The sequence below is a fragment of the Phyllobates terribilis genome, unplaced genomic scaffold (genome assembly GCF_046119375.1).
Source record: "Phyllobates terribilis strain yellow unplaced genomic scaffold, ASM4611937v1 Scaffold_47__1_contigs__length_9908305, whole genome shotgun sequence".
Taxonomy (NCBI): domain Eukaryota; kingdom Metazoa; phylum Chordata; class Amphibia; order Anura; family Dendrobatidae; genus Phyllobates; species Phyllobates terribilis.
In genome coordinates, this window is record NW_027362807.1 from 1,501,380 (window position 1) to 1,514,184 (window position 12,805).

The following is a 12,805-nucleotide window of genomic DNA, read 5'->3' on the forward strand; positions in this document are numbered from 1 at the left end:
GAGGAATATGCGGTCCAGACTCACGGCTACTGAGACTTGACCGTGTGGAAGACAGGGTGGTGGTGGCGGCTAAGTGACTGGAAGCATTATCCGCTATCCAAACAAAAACCTTTTGACACTGCTCTGGGTTCAATAGTGGTGTGCTGCGGTCCCCTAGCAGTTGGGACAGTAAGGTCGGGCGAGAAGATGTGGGTGTTTGTTGTGGCACAATTTCAGCTTGCCCACGGCCTTGTCCTCGGCCTCTGCATGCACCATCACCATCACGTCCAGTTCCCCATCCCTTGCCACGTGCCTTGCCCATTTGTCTTGTCCTCGGCAGAGATGAGGGGGTTGGAGGGGGCAGTGGTGGGCAGAGGAAGGAGTTAAAAGTATTAAATAACCATTTGGACTTGAAAAATAAGGACAGGGTCGGACTGGCCTGGCGGAATGCCGGTGAAATGCCAGGTGGGCCCCACAGAAGGAGAGGAAAAAAAACTTTTTTTGTAAGGACATGGGCCTTTTAAAAGTGCGGGTGGCAGGAGAACGCGCATGCAGACCTGACCCGCCGTGATGACCATGGCCGGCGTCACCGCCACTAGGCGCACCCAAGTAAGTGTTGGGGCCCCGGGGTTGAGGGACACCGGCACGCTACTGGGCCTATGAGTCGGGGGAGGGAGAGCCCCCTACGGAGAGGGGGAGCGCCCCCTTCAGGAGGGAGAGCCCCCGCCCCCACCTCTCCTCCTCAAATACTTACCTATCCTCCTCGTTCCCTGCAGCTCCAGTGATGTTAGCGTCTTCTGATTCTGACGTCTCAGGGCAGAGGGCGAGGTGACATCACTACCGCACTCTGCTCTGAGCACTGCAGAGTCAGAAGACGACGTGCTGAGTACACCAAACCTGCAGGGAACGGGAGAGGTATTTGATTTTTTTTATGTATGCAGCATCATGGGGGCCCATATACTGTATGGAGCAGCATCATGTGGGCCCATATACTGTATGGAGCAGCATCATGGAGGCCCATATACTGTATGGAGCAGCATCATGGAGGCCCATATACTGTATGGAGCAGCATCATGGGGGCCCATATACTGTATGGACCAGCATCATGGGGGCCCATATACTGTATGAAGCAGCAGCATGGAGGCCCATATACTGTATGGAGCAGCATCATGGAGGCCCATATACTGTATGGAGCAGCATCATGGGGGCCCATATACTGTATGTACCAGCATCATGGGGGCCCATATAATGTAAGGAGCAGCATCATGGGGGCCCATATATTGTATGGAGCAGCATCATGGGGGCCAAATACTGTATGGAGCAGCATCATGGGGTCCAATATACTGTATGGAGCAGCATCATGGGGGCCCATATACTGTATGTACCAGCATCATGGGGGCCCATATAATGTAAGGAGCAGCATCATGGGGGCCCATATATTGTATGGAGCAGCATCATGGGGGCCAAATACTGTATGGAGCAGCATCATGGGGTCCAATATATTGTATAGAGCAGCATCATGGGGGCCCATATACTGTATGGAGCAGCATCATGGAGGCCCATATACTGTATGGACAACAAAGAAAATGACGGCACTTCCACTACAAAAAATAGGTGTGAACAGGTGCTTACTAAGAGCAGCTACCTCCATATATAATGAACAAATAACACTGAGTATATAGATATGAAATATGAAATATGAATAACATAACTGCTGTAGAAAATAGAAATAAATGAAAAAAATTTTGAAAATTTTTTTTTAGCGCATGTAAATATGAAGTATGAAAAATGAATAGCATTACTGCTGTAAGTAAATGAGAAATCTTAGCACATAAATTGGCCAATTCATGTGTCCCTGATAGCCGCGGTAAGGCGTTTCTCGATGTCAGGACCTACCAATGTGAATACCTCTCTAAGAGGTACACATAATCAGACAGAGGTCTCTTAGAGAGGTATTCACATTGGTAGGTCCTGACATCGAGAAACGCCTTACCGCGGCTATCAGGGACACATGAATTGGCCAATTTATGTGCTAAGATTTCTCATTTACTTACAGCAGTAATGCTATTCATTTTTCATACTTCATATTTACATGCGCTAAAAATAAATTTTCAAAAAAATTTTCATTTATTTCTATTTTCTACAGCAGTTATGTTATTCATATTTCATATTTCATATCTATATACTCAGTGTTACAGTGTGCTACTTTATTTGTTCTTCATATACTGTATGGAGCAGCATCATGTGGGCCAGTATACTGTATGGAACAGCATCATGGGGGCCCACATACAGTATGGAGCAGCATCGTGGGGGCCCACAAACTGTATGGAGCAGCATCATGGGGGCCGATACAATGTATGGAGCAGCATCATGGGGGTCAATATACTGTATGGAGCAGCATTACATGGGGCCAATATACTGTATGGAGCAGCATTATATGGGGTCAATATACTGTATGGAGCAGCATTACATGGGGCCAATATACTGTATGGAGCAGCATCATATGGGGCCAATATACTGTATGGAGCAGCATTACATGGGGCCAATATACTGTATGGAACAGCATTACATGGGGCCAATATACTGTATGGAGCAGCATTATATGGGGTCAATATACTGTATGGAGCAGCATCATATGGGGCCAATATACTGTATGGAGCAGCATTACATGGAGCCAATATACTGTATGGACCAGCATCATATGGAGACAATATACTGTATGGAGCAGCATGACAGGGGGCCAATATACTGTATGGAACAGCATCATATGGGGCCAATATACTGTATGGAGCAGCATGACATGGGGCCAATATACTGTATGGAGCAGCATCATATGGGGCCAATACACTGTATGGAGCAGCATCATATGGAGACAATATACTGTATGAAGCAGCATCATATGGGGCCAATATACTGTGTGGAGCAGCATTACATGGGGCCAATATACTGTATGGAGCAGCATTACATGGGGCCAATATACTGTATGGAGCAGCATCATATGGGGCCAATATACTGTATGGAGCAGCATCATATGGCGCCAATATACTGTATGGAGTAGCATGACATGTGGCCAATATGCTGTATGGAGCAGCATCATATGGGGCCAATACACTGTATGGAGCAGCATCATATGGCACCAATATACAGTATGGAGCAGCATTACATGGGGCCAATATACTGTATAGAGCAGCATCATATGGGGAAAATATACTGTATGGAGCAGCATTACATTGGGCCAGTATACTCTATGGAGCAGCATTACATGGGGCCCATAATTCTGTATGGAGGTGGTCACTGCATTACCTGTATATTTCTGTATTACAGCATATATAGGTACTCTGTATATGCTGTAATGTCTCTGGTGATCACTGTATTACCTGTACACCGACACTATATACAGAGCTCCTGTGTATTATGTCACCAGTGGTAATATTAATGTTATTAGTATTGTGTTTTTTATTAATGATCAGTATTGTATTATTCGGTCACTGAGGTGGTAATATATGATCTGGTCATGGTGTGGAGGTATTTGTTCCTTGTACAGTATGTGGTATTATTCGGTCACTATGTGGTAGTAATACATGCTCTGGTCATGGTGTGACAGTATTATTCAGTCACTATGTGGAGGTAATATGTGGTCTGGTCATGGTGTGACTGTATTAATTGCCTGTATGTGGTATTTGGTCAATATGTGGTCTGGTCATGGTGTGGCGGTATTTATCTCTTGTATGTGGTGGTATTGGTCTTGGTATAGTGGATTGTGTTGTGTATGGAGGTCACTTGTTCCCTTTGATATCAATAAGGGGAAGATTCTTGATTTCCAATGGAGATTAAATACTTGGATGTTTAACGCCTCCCTGTCCTGTGGCTATTGCACAGTAGCAAATATGCACTTACAGGGGTTCTACGGTGAAAACAAGTAATCACCTCTCCTAAGGCCATGTTCACATGTTTAGCATATGGTCAGTATTTTACATCAGTATTTGTAAGACAAAACCAGGAGTGGGTGAAAAATGCAGAAGTGGTGACATCTTTCTACTTTACTTTTCCTCTGATTGTTCCTCACAAATACTGATGTAAAATACTGACCAAATGCTGATCGTGTGAACGTGGCCAAAGGATAAATAAGTTATTGAATGCTGTGACCTGGAGAATGTGCAACCTTTATCCCCATTAGTATGGAGCGGCAAGTACGACTCGACCACTGATCCATTTATTCCCTAAGGGGCTGCACTTGGCTTTTTCTGGAAGCCCCCAAAGAGGATGAATGGAGCTACGGTCAGACATACCACATGCCGCTCCATTTTAAAATGGGGATAAAAGTGTCCTGTCAGGGATAAAAGTTCCCCATTCTTTCAATCAGTGCGGTTTGCAATGCATAAGGAGAAAGGATTACCAGCTTCATGAATAGTTCAAAAAATAGGTTTCTTTATTGTGACAAAAGCTCTTTAAAAACAGATTCCATAGTCACATAGTGTAGCCAGGGCAACGCGTTTCGAACGCTAAAGATGCGTTCTTTGTCAAGACTACAGTAATTGTACATCCCAGTTATGGTGGCGCACAGTAGATGTGCAGGAGCCGCCTGTGATTTACAGTCGACGCTCCACTATAACAGGGATAACGGCTAACAGGTATGTGCATATAGCTGTAGGGTGGGCCCCTAGGGTCAATTTCCCCTGTGGGCCCCAGACACCCCAGTGTGACCCTGGATAAGGAAGATACGAGGGTTGTGAAGTAAGCCTGTTTAGCAGAGGTAAGGGCTGATTTGAAAGCGAGTGTTGCTTGTTTGAATGCCGAGAAGTCATCTTGCGAATGTGTTTTCTTCCAATGCCGCTCCATGACCCCAGGGCCGCCATCAGGGCATTACTACCCTTACTACTGTATGGGGCCCGGTGAAAAGAAGCAAGAAGGGGGGGCAGGCACGCTGGCAGCCCGGGGCCCCTCTCTTTGCTTCTTCTTACCGGGCCTCAGGGGTAACAGTTAAATGCCCGATGCACCCGGCAGACGGAAATGGGTGCTTTACCTTTAAGCAGCGGCCAGGTGCATCATGGTCCTGACTCCAATCTCCTGACACACTGCATGCTCATCTTCATTCCTGAGCAGAGCAGCATGTCTCGGAGGCGGTGGCTAGTGTGTGAGTAGCAGGAGGAGGAAGCTGCTGCTGAGTTTGGTGGTGAGTGGGGCCTGGTGGTGCTCAGAGGGGCCTGCTGATGGTGATGAGGGGGCCTGCTGATGGTTATGCGGGGCCTGCTGATGGTTGTGGGGGGCCTGGTGATGGCAGGACCTGCTGCTAGTGATGGGCGGCCTGCTGCTGGTGATGCGGGGGCCTGCTGATTGTGGTGGGGGGGCCTGCTGATGACGGTGGGGGGGCCTGCTAATGGTGATGAGGGGAGGCTGCTGCTTCTGGTGGTGAGGGGAGGCTGCTGCTGGTTCTGAGGGGAGGCTGCTGCTGGTGCTGAGGAGAAGCTGCTGCTGGTGCTGAGGGGAGGCTGGTGCTGAGGGGAGGCTGGTGCTATTGCCAAGGGGAGGCTGCTGCTGCTGGTGGTGAGGGGAGGCTGCTGCTGGTTCTGAGGGGAGGCTGCTGCTGGTGCTGAGGAGAAGCTGCTGCTGGTGCTGAGGGGAGGCTGGTGCTGTTGCCAAGGGGAGGCTGCTGCTGGTGCTGAGGAGCGGCTGCTGGTGCTGAGGGGAGGCTTGTGCTGAGGGGAGGCTGGTGCTGGTGCCAAGGGTAGGCTGCTGCTGGTGCTAAGGAGAGGCTGCTGGTGCTGAGGGGAGGCTTGTGCTGAGGGGAGGCTGGTGCTGGTGCTGAGTAGAGGCTGCTGGTGCTGAGGGGAGGCTTGTGTGGAGGTTGCTGCTGGTGCTGAGGGGAGGCTGCTGCTGGTGCCAAGGGGAAACTGCTGCTGGGAGGAGGCTGGTGCTGGTGCCGATGGGAGGCTGGTGCTGGTTCCGAGGGGAGGCTGCTGCTTGTGCCGAGGAGAGGCTGGTGCTGGTGCCGAGGGGAGGCGGGTGTCGAGGGGAGGCTGCTGCTGGTACCGAGGAGAGGCTGCTGCTGGTGCAGAGGAGAGGCTGCTGGTGCTGAGGGGAGGCTTGTGGTGAGGCTGATGCTGGTGCTGAGGGGAGGCTGCTGCTGGTGCTGAGGGGAGGCTGTTGCTGGTGGTGAGAGGAGGCTGGAGGTGAGGGAAGGCTGGTGGTGGAGAGGGGAGGTTGCTGCTGGTGATGAGGGGAGGCTGCTGCTGCAGCTGCTGAGGGGAGGCAGCTGCTGGTGCTGAGGAGAGGCTGCTGAGGTGGTGAGGGAAGGCTGCTGATGTTGGTGAGGGGAGACTACTGGTGGTGGTGAGGCGAGGCTGCTGGTGATGAGGGGAGGTTGCTGCTGGTGATGAGGGGAGGCTGCTGCTGGTGATGAGAGGAGGTTGGTGCTGAGTGGTGGCTGGTGCCGAGGAGAGGCTACTGCTGGTGCTGAGGGGAGGCTGATGGGGAGGCTGCTGCTGGTGATGAGGGGAGGCTGGTGATGAGGGGAGGCTGCTGGTGGTTGTGATGAGGGGAGGCTGGTGGTGATGAGGGGAGGCGGCTGGCGGTGGTGAGAGGAGGCTGCAAGTGGTGGTGAGGGGAGTCTGCTGGTGGTGGTGAGGGGAGGCTGCTGCTGGGGGGAGGCTGCTGCTGGTATTGAGGGGAGGCTGCTGGTGGTTCTGAGTTGAGGCTGTTGCTGGTGCTGAGGGGGGCCTGTTTCTGAGGGGAAGCTGCATCCGGCAGGGTGAGGCTGGTGCTGAGGGGAGGCTGCGACTGGCAGCGAGAGGCTGAGGAGGCGGTGGCGAGGACGACCAGGGCTAGTCGACAAGGATATGCCAATTGCATATCAAGATGATGCCAACCTCTGTGGACAGGTAGAAGGAACAAGAGTAGTTGACAAATAGGGTGATCAATAGACCTTGGAATAATAATAACTTCCACAATTGGATGTGTTTAAATAAAATGTTCCTGTGCTGAGATAATCTTATACATGTGCCCCTGCTGTGTACTGTGTAATGGCTGTGTCTGACCGTGCAGGAACATGGTCTGATCATACCACATCTCCTGGGCAGGGGAGGAAGAAAAAGAATATACAGACATTACAGCAGGGGATCACAGCTGATTCTTTCTGTGAGGTAAAACATTTCACTGCCTGTTTTTAAACAATATTTTACTTCAAAGAAAGAAACAGTTGGGATCCCATGCTGAAATGTCTGTATACTCTTTTGTTTCCTCCCCTTAGCATGAGATGTGGTTGTGGCACCCCAGGGGTCCGGTTGCCACAGTGGCATTGCCTCCCTCACAAGAGTTGATGCCATGCCTGGAAGCAAGCAGGAGTCCCCTAATCAGGTTTTACTAAGCATGCAACACTTTCCTGGCTCCAGACCAGCAAGGGGAGTCCCTCCCCTTGGCAACTGGGATCTGGGGGCGTGGTTAGTGAGACTTAGTGTGTGAGGAGTTGAAGTCAGGACATCGAGGAGAGAGGAGCTGGGGACTGAAGCTGCGCGGCAGCTCACCCCAGAAGAACCAGCACAGAAGAACCGGACACCGGAGTCCGAGGCTGTGGGGCACCGAAGGCCCAGCAGTAGAAACCGGAGGGCAGGAGACTGCAGGTCTCCTGGCCCCATCAGACGCCCAAAGGCTCAGCAGCACCGCAGGGTTCAGCACCGCCACTTGAGAGCGACGCACCAGCAAGGCCCGAGCTGCCTGCCATACGGGTGAGCACAGAAACGTTGCACTCAGGGACGAGGGCCGCGCACAGCTACAAGCAGCAGGGCCAAAGAGTTTAGTGTAAAGGGAAGGCCTCCAATTTCACCTGGCAAGGAGGATTCTTTACTTGCTTCCAGGATGCCCGGACTTCCACTTCTAGCCAGCACCCTAGTCCCGGCTTGTCTAATCACCACCAGTAAAGATAAGAGGAAACCGCCATTGAGTTGTGGATTATTGCTGCGCCATCAACCCCTGCACTACAACGTCCAGCATGACCCATAACATCTACACTGCCCTGGAGCTAAGTTCTACCTGTGGAGAGCCACACTATCCCTGCTGCAGTAACATCAGTTCCAGAGGACCTGCTCCGCAGCGGCGGCTCCCCTAGCCGCATACCGCAGGTGGCGTCACAAACTTTATACAATCACCATAAATCCCCTATCAATAACCCCTGGGTCACGGACCGGGTCACCGCTACTGTGACATCCCCCAGCATTTACCGGCCCGGCACCGGGTACCCCACGGCCCAGAGGGCGCGTCATGGTATGATCAGACCGTGTTCTGTACACGGTCAGACACAGCCATTACATTATTCAAAGATCTATTGATTAAAATTAACTTTTGTTCGTGAGAAAACCCCTTTAAGTTCATGTATTAATTTGTCCACCATCTCAGTACATGATTATATGATACAATCATTCCCTCTGCTCCTGAAAGGGGGGAGGGGAGGGAATGATTGATATAAGTGTATACAGTGCATTGTGAAAGTATTTGGTCCCCTTGAACTTTTCTAACTTTTGCCACATTTCTGGCTTCAAACATAAAGATATAAAATTCTATTTTTGGGGGAAGAATCAAAAACAAGTGGGACACAATCGTGAAGTGGAACGAAATTTATTGGAAATGTTAAACTTTTTTAACAAATTAAAAACTGAAAAGTGGGGCGTGCAATATTATTCGGCCCTCTTGAGTTAATAATCGCCATCTTTTGCTGCGATTACAGCTGAAAGTCGCTTGGGGTATGTCACTATCAGCTTTGCACATCGAGAGGCTGAAATTCTTGCCCATTCTTCCTTGCAAAACAGTTCGAGCTCATTGAGGTTGGATGGAGGGCGTTTGTGAACAGCAGTTTTCAGCTCTTTCCACAGATTCTCGATTGGATTCAGGTCTGGACTTTGACTTTGCCATTCTAACACCTGGATACGTTTATTTTTGAACCATTTTATTGTAGATTTTGCTTTATGTTTGGGATCATTGTCTTGTTGGAAGATAAATCTCCGTCCCAGTCTCAGGTCTTTTGCAGACTCCAACAGGTTTTCTTCCAGAATGGTCCTGTATTTGGCTCCGTCCATCTTCCCATCAATATTAACCATCTTCCCTGTCCCTGCTGAAGAAAAGCAGGCCCAAACCATGATGCTGCCACCACCATGTTTGACAGTGGGGATAGTGTTTTGAGGGTGATGAGCTGTGTTGCTTTTACGCCAAAGATATCGTTTTGCATTGTGGCCAAAAAGTTTGATAATGGTTTCATCTGACCAGAGCACCTTATTCCACATGTTTGGTGTGTCTCCCAGGTGGCTTGTGGCAAACTTCAAATGAGACTTTTTATGGATATCTTTGAAAAATGGCTTTCTTCTTGCCACTCTTCCATAAAGGCCAGATTTGTGCAGTGTATGACTGATTGTTGTCCTATGGACAGACTCTCCCACCTCAGCTGTAGATCTCTGCAGTTCAACCAGAGTGATCATGGGCCTTTTGGCTGCATCTCTGATCAGTCTTCTCCTTGTTCGAGATGAAAGTTTAGAGGGACGGCTGGGTCTTGATAGATTTGCAGTGGTCTGATAATCCTTCCATTTCAATATGATCGCTTGTACAGTGCTCCTCGAGATGTTAAAAACTTGGGAAATCTTTTTGTATCCAAATCCGGCTTTAAACTTCACCACAACAGTATCTCGGACCTGCCTGGTGTGATCCTTGGTCTTCATGATGCTCTCTGCACTTGAAACAGAACCCTGAGACTATCACAGAGCAGGTGCATTTATACGGAGACTTGATTACACACAGGTGGATTCTATTTATCATTACCAGTCATTTAGGACAACATTGGATCATTCAGAGATCCTCACTGAACTTCTGGACTGAGTTTGCTGCACTGAAAGTAAAGGGGCCGAATAATATTGCACGCCCCACTTTTCAGTTTTTAATTTGTTAAAAAAGTTTAAAATATCCAATAAATTTCGTTCCACTTCACGATTGTGTCCCACTTGTTGTTGATTCTTACCAAAAAAATTGAATTTTATATCTTTATGTTTGAAGCCAGAAATGTGGCAAAAGGTAGAAAAGTTCAAGGGGGCCAAATACTTTCACAATGCACTGTATATGATTGGGAAACATCTTTATTATTATGACAGTGTAAATACTGGAAGTGAGAAATCGTTCTGCTCTCAGTCTGCAGTGCTTGGACTGGGCACCAATCATGCTGACCCGCATGCTCATACATGCTGTGAGGCTGCTGAGTTGAGGTCAGGAGACCCGCGGCAAGTCCATGCATTGCGGTCCGAGCACAGACCGATATTCACTGATGGCTGAAGGAGCCTTAAAGGGGTTGTCCAGTCTAAATCCACAAGCCAGCAGTCCCTCTGTGTCACTGACTGAAGACTTGTGAATCCGCACATCGTAAGCACTGTGAGGATTCGCTGGTGTCAGAGCCAGGAATGGCAATCACTTGGCTTCAAGGATGTGAAATGCAGACTCCCAGCCAGAAGGGGGGGTGTGGAGATAGAAGGAGAACAAACAGGTGGGCAGGTGAATTTAAAGGGTTGGCTCTGCCGTGAAGTACCGAGTGGTGGGACTTTATTTGAACAGTCATCCTGTGCTGACAGAGTCCCTTTAAACATAAGTCATACTCACCTTCTGGCGTCTTCATCAATTTTCAGCACTGCTTCGGTCTTGCGGCGCCATCTTGTGAACGCAGCTTCTGACTGACTGGAAGTCAGAAGCTATGTCACAATCTCTCAATGCAAGTCTGAAAGCCTGAACGATGCTCTCATAGACTTGATCTGGTCATGGTGTGACAGTATTTGTCTCTTGTATGTGGTATTATTCAGTCACTATGTGGTGGTAATATGTGGTGTGGTCACAGTGTGGCAGAAAGTAGAGTTTTTCCAAGAGTGGTCGGTGGGACTGTGGAAGGTTTGAGGAGTGGAGGCGGAGCTGGGGTGAAGCCTGGGTGGAGTTTCAAGGGGGCCCCAAAATTTTGCCAGTATGGGGCACCGAAATTCCTAGCAGCAGCCCTGCACGACCCTGGACACTTGCCAAAGCTTTTTAGTGATGCTATTGTGCCAGTTTTGTCTATTGATTCGTCACACTCTGTCATGCATGAGAGGGGTAACCGAGTCAATAGCTGGTGCTATGCTAGAGTGGCATTGTAGAAGGCAGTGACACTGTCTGTGTCGTGGAGTGAAGATATGGATGTCAGTGGTAGAATAGAATTAGAGAGTGTGTGAGTGTGGAGACATGCAAGGTTTCTTCAGGGGTGTGCTATTTGCTGACATGGGTGACAGGTGAGGAGGACAGAGATGAGAAAGTGTTGGAATAATACATATTAATCTGTATGTGTATTGCAACAACTACTGTGCTGTTTCATATGTTGTGCATATTGTGAGGTTGTTAACAAAGTTTAGTTAAAAAAAAAAAAAAAAAAAAACTCCCACAGACAGGATGCCCCCTCCTTCTCTTCCTGTGTTGTTGTTATATATCTGATTTGATTTCCTCATGCTGCAGTAACATCATGCTGTGCCTGTGCTGGATATAAATAAACCTACATTCTGTGTTCTAAACTCTGGATGTCACGCGGATTAATCCTCTGCTAACAGGTTATGGGCCCAGATGTACCAGAGTCCCAGAGTCACAGATCCCCAGAACACAGAGGAAAGAAAAGAAAGAAAGACAGCAAACTGAGAAGAAGCAAAGATGGCCACCAGCAGCAGCTCCATGAAATTTACAGTGCCAAGTCTCACTAACCAGAATTATCAATCCTGGAAATTCAAAGTGAAAATGCTGCTAATAAGAGAAGGTACGTGGAAATACACACAGGAGCCTAAACCTGACCCAGTGCCACAGGAGTGGACAGAGATGGATCAGAAAGCACAAAGTACCATATCACTCAGTATAGATGATGACCAGATTGTGCATGTGTGTAAATGTAATACTGCAAAGGAAATGTGGGAGCAGTTGCAAAAGGTACATGAGAGGATAAATTTAAGCAATAAGCTCTATCTCATGAGAAAGCTGTACCAGTCTAAGCTACAGAAAGGCCAGGATATGCAGGATTACATAAGAAGTGTTCTGGAAGTTGTAGAACGCCTGAGAGTCATTGGGGAAGATCTAAAGGACTTTCATGTGGCCGCATTACTGCTTAGTGGCCTTTCAGAGAGGTATGATACGCTTGTAACCGCACTAGATGCGCGTCCAGATGATGAGCTTACACTGGATTATGTCAGGGGGAAGCTCATAAATGAATATAAGCGAAAGGCAGAAGGTGTAAACAGTAGGACATGCAACACAGAATCTGCTTTACAGACACAAAACCTAACTGATAACAGGAAGCACATAAAAGAAACACGTGAATGTTTTGTTTGCAAGAAATCAGGACATTTGAAAGCTGACTGCAGAGTCTGGAAAGCTAGAATGAATCAGCTGAAAAAGCAAAGCAGTCATCAAAGGGTTAAAAGTGCTGTATCTGGAGAAAATGATTCTGTGAATACTGAAACTGCATTTACTGTCAGTGCAAATACATCAAAGCATGCATGGTGTATAGACTCTGGAGCAGCTAGTCACATGACTAATAACAGAGACTTCTTTTCTAAGCTTAACCAAAGTAAATCAGAGAAAGTGATTATGGCTAATGGTCAGTACATGACTTCAGAAGGCATAGGAGATGGTTATATTGATTGTCAAATCTCACCAACACAAAGCAGGAAGATCCCAGTAAAGGATGTGCTGTATGTGCCTAGTCTTGAAAGTAATCTACTATCTGTGAAGAAACTCACAAAACAAGGAAATGAAGTTACATTTAAGCATGATAGCTGCATCATCTCAAAGGAAGGTCACA

At 48.2% G+C, this 12,805-nt stretch overlaps 1 protein-coding gene across 1 annotated transcript in view; it reads right to left on the minus strand.

The window, feature by feature from the left end:
- The window catches only part of LOC141191520 (uncharacterized), a 1,025,631-nt gene that overhangs the window by 697,441 nt on the left and 315,385 nt on the right, over positions 1–12,805 (minus strand). The gene's annotated exons all lie outside the window — the stretch shown is intronic.